The sequence below is a fragment of the Crocuta crocuta genome, unplaced genomic scaffold, assembly GCF_008692635.1.
Source record: "Crocuta crocuta isolate KB4526 unplaced genomic scaffold, BGI_CrCroc_1.0 scaffold228, whole genome shotgun sequence".
Lineage (NCBI taxonomy): Eukaryota > Metazoa > Chordata > Mammalia > Carnivora > Hyaenidae > Crocuta > Crocuta crocuta.
Window position 1 is genome coordinate 1,569,879 of NW_027532820.1, and position 10,579 is coordinate 1,580,457.

Genomic DNA, 10,579 nt, shown 5'->3' on the forward strand with positions numbered 1-10,579 from the left:
GGGGGGGTGGTGGCGGGGGGGAGGGGTTGCAGGGTATCAGCTTGCCTTATGCTCTCTCATCTCCGACCACTCAGTCTGGCTCACTGGGCTCTAGGCGCTGTACTCAGCAGTTCCCTGATCACATCAGCCAAGCCCCCCCAAAAAAACTTCTGTACCCAGTGACCCCCGTGACCTATAGAATTGTACATAGCTTACCCTTTCTCATCCTTTAGGTCTCTGTTCAAATATCATCTTAGAAAAGACTTCCCTGATGAACCCATCTAAGTGAATGAATAAATGACTGTATTCGCTGATTCTATCATCCCCTAGGACTGCGGGGCCTGTAGGCTGTATCTGGAAGAGGCTTGTTCTTAAAAAGACAAAAGACAAAATCCGGCTTGTTAACCAAATAGGACTGGGGGAATNATGGGTCATTTCCATGGTGATTAGGCGGCCCTCTGAGGTCTCAGGCCTTAGGCATTGTTTCCTTTGCAACTTCTAACTGCTTCCCCACCCCACACCCCGTGCACCCACAAAATCAAGAAGGCAAAGAAAGCAGACGAGATTTTTCTAACTATAATGTCTTGGTATTTTAAATGGTTACTAGGAGCCATTTTCTAGAATAAAGTTTATCTTTTTTCTATTCACAGGGGCACCCAGCCCGTTCTGTTCATTTGGAGATTTATCCATTGTTTTCAGCTCGTGCCAGTAGCAAAAGCAAGAGAGGAAGTTGGAAGCCTATTAGCACTTTTTGCCCCTCCCTCCAGGAGCGAACTCTAGTTGGTCAGCCGGAAGGCTCTTTGGAGTGAGAGGGCTGATAGCTATTTAAAGAGGTGCTGAGTTACCTGCAAATTTCCTTTCTTCTTTTCCTGAAACTTCAGCTCCTGTCTCGACAAAGCTGGAAGGAAAACTTGGCCAAGGTAAGGTCCTACACATCTAAATTTGCCCGATGCACACATCCTTCATTGGTTTATCTATCCATTTGCTTTCCTAGACAAATATTTTGAGCTCCTAATCAGACCCAGGCATTGACCTAAATGCTGAGGCGAAAGAGCTCCGAACACTGTATGCAGATGGAAGTCTGAGGGTTCCTCCAAAATGTTAGACATTTAAAAATAAAAATGCGAGAATTTAAAAAATTAGACACCAGGGGTCCTGGCTGGCTCAGTCGGTAGAGTGTGTGACTCTTGGTCCCAGGGTTGTGAGATTGAGCCCCACGTTGGGTGTAGAGATTACTCAAAATCTTTAATAAAAAACAAAAGCTATGTATATTTCTAGGAGAGAGAGAGAGAGAGTGTGAGCAGGGGAGGGTCAGAGAGAGCGGGAGTCACAGACTCTGAAACGGGCCCCAGGCTCTGAGCTGGCAGTCAGCACAGAGCCCGACGCGGGGCTCGAACCCACGAACCGCGAGATCATGACCTAAGCGAAAGTCGGACGCTTAACCGACTAAGCCACCCAGGCACCCCCCCCCCCCGCAAAAAGCTATATTGACGTGTTATTTTCCCCATCAGATTGGCAAATAGCCAAAAATTTGGTGGCTTGTGGGATTGGTGAGGGTGTTTACAAACAGTTGTTCCGTATATATTGCTGGTGGGACTGATGTGGTTTGAAGTGTTGGGGTTTGGAGCCCATAGCCAAGAAAGAATTCTTGAGACAATTTTGGTGTGAAATGGTGGTGTTTGTTTTTTTTTTACCTTTGTTTATTTAGTTATTTGCAAAATGGTGGTTTTATTGAAGCACAGGAACAGGACATGTGGGCAAAAAGAGCTGCACAGCGGTGTAATGGGGGACTGAGTATATACATTCAGGTTGGCATTAAGTCTCTGGGGAATTTTGGAAACAAGGTTTCCAGAACCTTGAGGGGCTAGTTCTTGTTAGGAAAAGGTCATTAATTGCTGTCTAGTAAAACCTCAGTCATGAGACCCTTCAGATGTATATCAGGGGGCCATAAGTTTGGAATACGTTGCCAACATCTATCTTTTGGGGCTGGAGATAAAGTTTCCAAAGGAAGTTTTACATGTTCAAGTAGACTTAGAGGATCCTGGGGAGTCGGGCTACGATAGTCTTTTCCCTCAGAGGAAGGTCACTCTGTTTTAAGGACTTGGCAATGGGCTGTAGGGCAGTGAGAAAATTAAACTTCTCATTTGTCTTGTCTTTGTTTCCCCCGTCAGGACTGTATGGACGTTTTCATAACACCTGGCTAATGTCCCTGCTCTTTGACCTGGCAGTGCAAGTTCTAGTTTATCCTACAGACCTAATCTCCCCTGTGCAAAATCTACATAAAATGTAATCAATTCAAGCACTGTTTATTTTGCTAAAAGACTGAAAACTTCACCAGTTATTCCTAACAGGGGAAAGGGCCATATAAATGATGGGATACATCCACATAGCAGAGAGCTATGCAAGTATAAAAAAGAATAAAGGTTTCCTTTAGGTTCTGTTCTGGAAAGAGCTCCAAATATATTGCTGTTTAGGTTGGGGGAGGAGGGAGGTGTATAGCCTGCCGCTAGTTTTATATACAAGAGGAGGAAAAACCTAGACATTTACTTGAATATGGATAAGATAGCTCTGGAAAGATATACAAATTAACAAAGCAGTGGTTGCCTGTAGGAGGGGGAAGAGCTGGGAGACCCAGAGAATGGACTGGGAGATATAAGTTTTTTGCAACCCAACCTACAGGAGTTCACTCCTAGGTGAGTCAGAAACGACACTGGGTTGAGTTGTTGCACAAAGAAAACTTGTATTTCAGCAGAGAAGGAGCTCCTGCGGAATGGCTTCCAAAGCTGCGACTCCTGGAGAGGGTGCATAGGCTCCTTTGGTTTAGGGTTAGGATGAATATTTAGATTGGGAAGGCTCGTCCTCNAGCTTCCAAAGCTGCGACTCCTGGAGAGAGGGTGCATAGGCTCCTTTGGTTTAGGGTTAGGATGAATATTTAGATTGGGAAGGCTCGTCCTCCTAAGGAGAGGCGGCCGTGAGGGTCGGAAATACACCTACTCGGGTACTTTGCATGTTATGCAAATGAGGCCGAGGCTCCTCCCTGGGCGGAGATTTTAGTATTCTAATGAGGCACAGGTGATTGTACTTCTTCCCAGAGGTCCCTCCACTGGCGGTCTACGCAGCCGCGAGTCAGGTGTGGCTCAAACGGGCTGGGTGGTCTGGGTAGGTAGGCGATTTCGTCCGGCCATTGCCATCTCCGGGGGGGGTGGGGGGAGCGTCCGGGTTTCACTGGCCTGCGTTAGGGGAAAAGTCGGGAGGAAGAGCTTAGTGGGAAACGTAAGACAACGGTTTGTGAGTACAAGCAGGTGCGCGGTACAGGCCGGATCTTGGGGTCTAGCTCGTGACCTTTTGATAGCTGTTGAAGAAAAAATAACATTCTGTGGAAGGAAAACGGTGCCATGGCGCTCGGGAAGGAGAAGCAGGGCAGGGGTGGCTTCTGTGAGGGGGGAGCCGTCTTAGGGGGGCTTGCTGCCGGGGGAGCCTGGGCTCCGCTGCAAACACAGCTTGAGGAGCTGGCAGTTTACAGCCAAGCAGCAAAACGCGAGCGGGGTGGGTTAGGTGGGTGGGAAATTGAAGAGACCGCCGCAGCAGGCATCAGGGGCGCTTTGGCTAAACTGACCTAACCCGACTCTGGCTGAAGGCAAGCCAGGGTGGTCACCTTGTAGACAGGGCCGTGTGCAGCTGGCTCCCAGGGCCCAGGCAGACCAGGTGCGGCGGCCACCTGCGGCTGACCATCCAAAGGCAGAGGCGGCCTTGCTACAGGGAAAAGCAGCCTCAGCCTGATGGTAGCCAGGCCTCGGGGTCCTGTGCGTGAGTCTTCTTTAGCATGAAAATTCTTTTGGAAATTTCCTAGGTCTTTCCTTTTCCTCCCCCAGCTCCCAAGGATATAATCCATTGTTCCTCATTGTCCCAGTGAGGCTGTTTCTACCCACCCCCTCCGGGTCCTGTCCCCGCACTTTAACAGAAACTCCCTTATGCACTGAAAACGTCTCAAAAATTCTTTGTTGGCCAGTGGGTCTGAACCCTCCTTTAAACCACAACAGTGGTGAAACAAAGAAGCTGGGGCACCTGGGTGGTTCAGGCTGTTAAGTGTCCGACTTCAGCTCAGGTCATGATCTCATGAGTTGGAACCCCACATCAGGCGCCCTGCTGTCAGCCCTGAGCCCATTTCTGATCCTCTGTCCCCCCTCTGCCCCTTCCTCACTCTCATGTGTGCTCTCTCAAAAATTAAAAAAAAAAAAAACATTAAAGAAAATTAAATAAGGAGCAGCACTTGGGTGGCTTCATTTGGTTAAGCGGCCAATTCTTGATTTCGGCTCAGGTCATGATCTCATGGTTCATGGGTTCAAGCCTTGCATCAGGCTCTGCACCCACTGCACAGAGCCTGCTTCAGATCCTCTGTCTCCCTCTTCCTGGCCCTCTCCCGCTCGCACGTTCTCTTTCTCAAAAATAAGTGAACGTTAAAAAAACAAAGATAAATAAGGAATTTATTTCAGTAAGGGCAACACCACGAAGACGGGACATCCGAAGTCTCCAAAGTGCTGAAGATACTTCCAGGTTGTTTGCTTTTTAAGTAGGCTCTATGGCCAAATGTGGGGCTTGAACCCACAACCCTGAGATCAAGAGTTGCCTGCTCTACCCACTGATCCAGCCAGCCGCCCCACTTCTAGGTTTATATAAGGAAACTGGGACAGAGGTCAGTGGCTACTGGTCAGGTCCATCATAGTCTTGGGAGAGGTCAATTGTGGGTGAGGTCTTGCTGGCTTGAGGAGGTAGTTTTGGTTCCCAGCAGGGGATGCTTTGCCCGAAGGGTCCTTTGTCTGAGTTAAGAGATAAGCTGGAAAGGAGAATTTAATCAGTAAGAAATTACAGTCTTGAGGTCAAAATGGAGGTGGTTGAAGTCCTTTCAACCTAAGGGAGGGTGTAAGATGAGGAGCCTGATCAGAAATGGAGGGTGGAGGGTTCTGGCTAAACCATTTTCCCAGGATTCTTGCTAAAATTAGACCATCAATGCAGGGATGAATGTGAGAGTCCAAAAACTGAGGCCTAGCTGAGTTCAGGGGAGCCTGAGTAGAATTTGGCCCAAGAGAATCTTTGTCCTGCCTTTCCCTACTTTTACAACTATTTGAGTCACGTGACTTCATTGTTCTTAATTTTTATGTAAACCAAAAATTAACACAGCATTATTGCAAAATAATTTGTAAATTGTGGGAGAGGGCACTTAAAAAGGCAGGAACCCGTTGACCCCTGAGAATATAAACTGTACAGTGATCAAGTCATTACTTAAATTGTTACTTAAATTTTTTTATTAAATTGTTTAAAATGTTTATTTTTGGGAGTGAGAGAGTGTGTGTGAGCAAGGGAGGGGCAGAGAGAGGGAGACACAGAATCCAAAGCAGGCCCCAGGCTCTCAGCTGTCAGCACACAGCCTGACATGGGGCCTGAACCGTCGAACATGACCTAAGCCAAAGCCAGTCATGTACAGCTAAAGTTGAGAGCTCACAGGTCAAGGTGTCATGTCAGGGTGACAGGACTATCTTTCTCTTTAGCTTTGTGGCACTCAGCACAGAGGGACAAGCAGTGTCTAGTCTGCAGGTCTGGTCTCCCTTTCAAATGAAAAGCTCCCTTGGGGCAGGACCTGACTTCCAGACCACAAGGTCAAATTCCTCAAGCCCTAAGCTCTGCTCTGGAGCTCAAGGGCTGTGTAATCCTGCGTGGTATCAGTGCCTGTCTCTACCTTACCTTGTCAGATTGAAAAAGGCAAAGTAATCTGTTTGTCCCACTGCAAAGCCTGCTGTGAGGCTCAAAGTAGATAAGGTAGGCAAAAAAGGCTTAAAAAAAAAAAGGATAAAAGCTTTGAGACAGAGAAACTAAAGAGACCCCACGGAGGCGGGGGATGTTTTCTCCCTTTGCTCCTTTTCCAGCTTCTATTCTTGCTAGGGANCAGCAAATGACAGATGTCTTCCTTGTAAGGGATAAAGAAGTAATGAAATCTTTGGATAACATTGGAAGAGGCTGGGGACCTCAAACATTCTCCGAGACCACTGACTCCACATAACCTTGACCCCAAGACCGCTGGCTTCAGGGATTCCATGACACCTAGACCCTGTCCTTGGCTCTGGCCAGTTCCCGGATGCCTAAGAGGGCACGCGCATCGACCACAATTGCCAGTAAAAACCCCAGACCCCAAGTAAAGCTGAGACTCTGCTCTTTTCCTAGTCTCCCGGCCTCTCTGTCCGTATGTCTGTCTATATATCTTGTGCACAATAAGGTTGTCTACAATAAATCTTGTCTACGGTAAACTCTACTTTCACTTCCTGCTAGCTCACGTTTGATTTCAATCCTGTGTGAAGCCAAGGACACTTGGCTACCCCTGTGGGGCCCCTCCACCTCTCTGGCTCCTCAGACCCAGACTGCACCCATCACTTTGAAAACTGTCAGGTAAAGTACAGGAGGACTAGTTACACAAGAAGTTCAGACAGTGAATCATTTTCTTGTAAATTTTTTTAATGTTTATTTGTGAGAGAGACAGAGTTCAAGTGGGGAAGGGCCGGAGAGAGGGAGACTCAGAAGCAGGCTCCAGCCTCTGAACTGTTAGCACAGAGCCCAGTTCAGGGCTTGAACCCTAAAACCTTGAGAGTGTGACCTGATCTGAAGTCCAGTGCTTAACCAACTGAGCCACCCAGGCGCCCCGACAGTGAATCATTTTTTAACTATAAATGTATACCATGCAATATTTGGGATATACTTATATGGAAAAACCAATGTATTTATCTGAAATTCAGACTTACTGGTGCCCGACTGGCTCAGTCAGCAGGGTATGCAACTCTTGACCTGGGGGCTGTGAGTTCAAGCTCCGTGTTGGGCATAGAACTTCAGAATTTTTTAAGTGAGCTCTTTTTTTTTTTTTTTTTAAAGTTCACTTTATTTTGAGAGAGAGTGTGCATGGGAGGGACAGACCCGGAGCCCACGAACCTTGAGATAATGACCTGAACTGAAATCAAGTGTCAGACACCCACCTGACTTAGCCACTGAGGTGCCCACCCCCATTTTTAAAAATGAAATTCAGACATAACTGGGCATCCTGTATTTTCAAATATGCCACATTTGAAAAACCTATTTTAATATCCTAACAACATCAATGGAAACAATAGCAAGTAATTATCTAGCATTTAGGAAGGCCAGCAAGTGTCCTGTGAACATATATTAACACACTGGATGCTTATAAGGAAAGTATTTCACCAGAGAGGAAACTGAGGCCATAACTTGCCTGATGTTACACAACTACTGTGTTCTCTCGTGATTCCTGGGTCACCTGGGTTTTCCACTCCAGTCGGACTTTAAGCTTCCTGTTCTCCTGACCAATTCACTGTACCCTCCTTGTCAAGCTGTGCAACATTTTCATTTTAATAAATACGATCACTGTGCTCAAGAAATGATAATAGCTTTGTGCAAAATTATGAAGGAGATGCCCACCGTGTCCTTTCTTGGGACTCTTCCTTCCCTTGTGCCTGCCGAGAGTTTTTTTTCTTTTTTTAATTGTTTACTTTAAAAATTTTTTAAATGCTTATTTATTTTTGAGATCGAGAGTGAGGGAGGCACAGAATCTGAAGCAGGCTACAGGCTTTGAGCTGTCAGCACAGAACCCGATGTGGCGCTCGAACCCATAAACCATAAGATCATGACTTGAGCCGAAGGCGTACACCTAACCGACTTAGCCACCCAGGCACCCCAATGTTTGTTTACTTTTGAGCGAGACAGACAGCATGAGCAAGGCAGGGGCAGGGTTGGTGGTGCTGGGGTGGGGAGACAGAATCCAAAGCAGGTTTTAAGGCTCCCGAGCTGTCAGCATAGAGCCTGACGTGGGACTTGAACTCACAGTGAGGTCATGATCTGAGCCCGAGTCACTCAACTGATTGAGCTACCCAGGTGTCCCTGCCAACTGTTTTTAAACTGGCCTTGATGCCCAGTCAGTGGAGGTGATTAATAAAATGAGTGCTCCCATGGGAGTCCTCCCCAGCCTGGGGTCAAACCCCCCTCTGGACCTTGACATCTGAGAAGGTTCTTGGTGTGCTCACATCACACCACACTGGAGGCCCTTGCTCCTACAATAAGCTGGCTATTTGGTACAGCAGTCACTAATCCGTATTTCTTGAGTGAAGAAATGCACGAGTTGCCCTTGAGCTGAACTTTTCTCCCAGTAATCTAAAACAGAGGACTCGAGTTCATTTCCCTATAACACAAAACCTTATTATTCCTATTGGTGTGGATGGTGAGCCAAGGCATAGTAATTTTTATAACATGAGAGAATTCTTTCATTCATTGCCAAGGACTTACCCTGATTGAAACCCTACTTGGAGGACTTTGAGCAGAAACTGACACTATCACTTTGGCTGAAGGGTTGAGCAGGAAGATCAGAAATTCAGAACTCAGCTTGGATGGGCACATGTGACCTTGGGGACAGCCCTGGGTCCCATCCTCACCCCATCTTAGGACTGGGTCTGGTGTATTTCTGAAGTTCTTGCCCATGGCCTTTCCAGGTATGGCACTGAGGGCTCTGAGCTGGGTGCCAATGCTTTCCAGGTGAGGGCAGCAATATGGAGACAAAAAGAATCCGTAATAAACAAGAGAATTTCCCTAAAATAGAAGAATGCTTTAAGTTACTGTGATCCTCCTTAGCATAAAAAAGTTGTGCTTGTTTCTGTCCCCCCTCCCCTTAATCTCTACACCCGATGTGGGGCTGAAACACACAACTAACTTCTAGATCAAGAGGCACATTCTCTAGTAGCCAGCCAGGTGCCCCTCCCCCACTTCCCTTTTTAGAAAACGATAAAACTCAACAAAGACTATCAGGAATACGCCTGTAGTCCAACAAATTCAAATTTATGATTCTGCCTACAGCAGGGGAGACCACGCAGCCAAGAAATGGTGGGCATCTTGGAAGGGAGGTAGAGAGGGGTCTCCTACTGGTTTGAAGCTGGTTTGGGGAGAGTCTAGCGGAAGAGGAACCAGTTCCTAATTGGGTACTGTCATGAGGTGGGGCAGTTAGGGAACTGCATGTCTCCATCTTTGGGGGAGGGAGCACTAAAGCGGGTGGGATGAGAAGACAAGATAAAGGGGGTTGTTACAGTCGTTTTGCAGCCATGGTGAGGCCTTGGGAGAAACATTGTTTTCTGTTGGCTCTGTTACTGTTATTATTTGCGTCAGTCAGGTACACTGGTCTGATCCCCAGTAGGGTGAATTTTCACTTTCTTAAGGTAGACTGAAGAAAAGCAAATCGGGCCTATGGAAAACTGCCTATGGAAATTCAGGATTTAATATGCAGCATCTGAGAGGACAGTGGACATTAACAGGGAAACAGGATTATGTACATTCTAATTTTCATAGTTTCACAAATGGTTGTGAGAAGCTGGGATGTTCCAGACACCTTTTGTTCTTTATCAACTTTTAAACTATAGTGTGAAAGAACAGTGCTAAGGATTTTCCATGGACTCCCATTTGATTTTTGCAATCACCTGGGTTGGGTACCGTTTTTTTATTCTTCAAAGTTACTGTTTATTATTATTATTTTTTTTTTACAGATAAGAGAAAGCAGGAGCACTGAGGTAAATTAACTTGCTCAAAGACACATGGTTAGGAACGGGGGTGGGGGGGGAGACCAGGAGATAAGAGAGATAAGCTAACTTCCGAAACTTTGCTTGGCTACCATGCTACTATCTTGGGTTCAGAGATCACACCGATTGGAGGCATAGAGAATATTATTATTTACTATGTACAAGGCTCAGTCATTGCTACGCACATCATATAATCCTCACAGCAACTCTGAGGGAGGGCCTATTAGCATCCCCATTTTAGAGATGAGGAAACTGAGGCTCAAAATGGGTATCTAGCCCCAAGTTCGTTCAGCCAATAATTGGTAGAGCCAGTACATGGGAAAAGTCCAGATCCCAACGGAGGTTCCAAATTCCCGCCCAATATAGCATCAGCCTCTGCTGGGAAGTACTAGGTCGGCACTCTTGAAACCCAGACTCGGTCCCCAAAATGTGGAGTGGTGGGGGCGGGGGCAGTGAGGGCGGGCCCACCNGAATCAGGGTGCTGGGGGCGGGCCGCGGGCGCTGCGGCTCCGGCCCGCAGTTCGAACCGCGAGAGCGCTCGGAGACGCGACGCGGAGCCGAGGGGAGCGAGCGGGCGCCCCAGTCTCCATCCCCTCCCCTCCCCTCGCCTCGCCGCCTTCTCCTCCTGCAGCCGGACCGGAACTATGTGATCCCGGAAGTTCCGGTGCCATTGCTGTGTGGGATAAACAGTAATGGCGGAGGCTGCAGCTCCCGGAACAACAGCCACACCATCAGGAGCAGGAGCGGCAGCGGCGGCGGTGGCAGCGGCCTCCCCTACCCCTATCCCCACAGTCACCTCNCGGGGAGGGGTGGGTGCTCTCGCCGCAGCCCTGCGGGGCCAGGGAGCGCAGCCGCGTCCCCCTGCTAGGTGGCCTGGCTGCCGGTGCCCGGCGGCTTGTCATCCGTTGGTAACGTCTGCTCGCAGCTCTCCGCCCCCGCCCCCCGCCCCACCCCAGAAATAGCTTTTTTTATTTCTTCTTTGTATGTTT

The 10,579-nt window shown here is 47.9% G+C and overlaps 1 protein-coding gene across 1 annotated transcript in view; it reads left to right on the forward strand.

Moving 5' to 3' along the window:
* Positions 1–876: 876 nt before the first annotated feature.
* MKRN1 (makorin ring finger protein 1) overlaps positions 877–10,579 on the forward strand; it is a 30,286-nt gene continuing 20,583 nt past the window's right edge. Inside the window, exon 1 of the mRNA XM_077781012.1 lies at positions 877–899. The gene's annotated coding sequence lies outside the window, so the exon portion shown is untranslated. The remainder of the gene's footprint in view (positions 900–10,579) is intronic.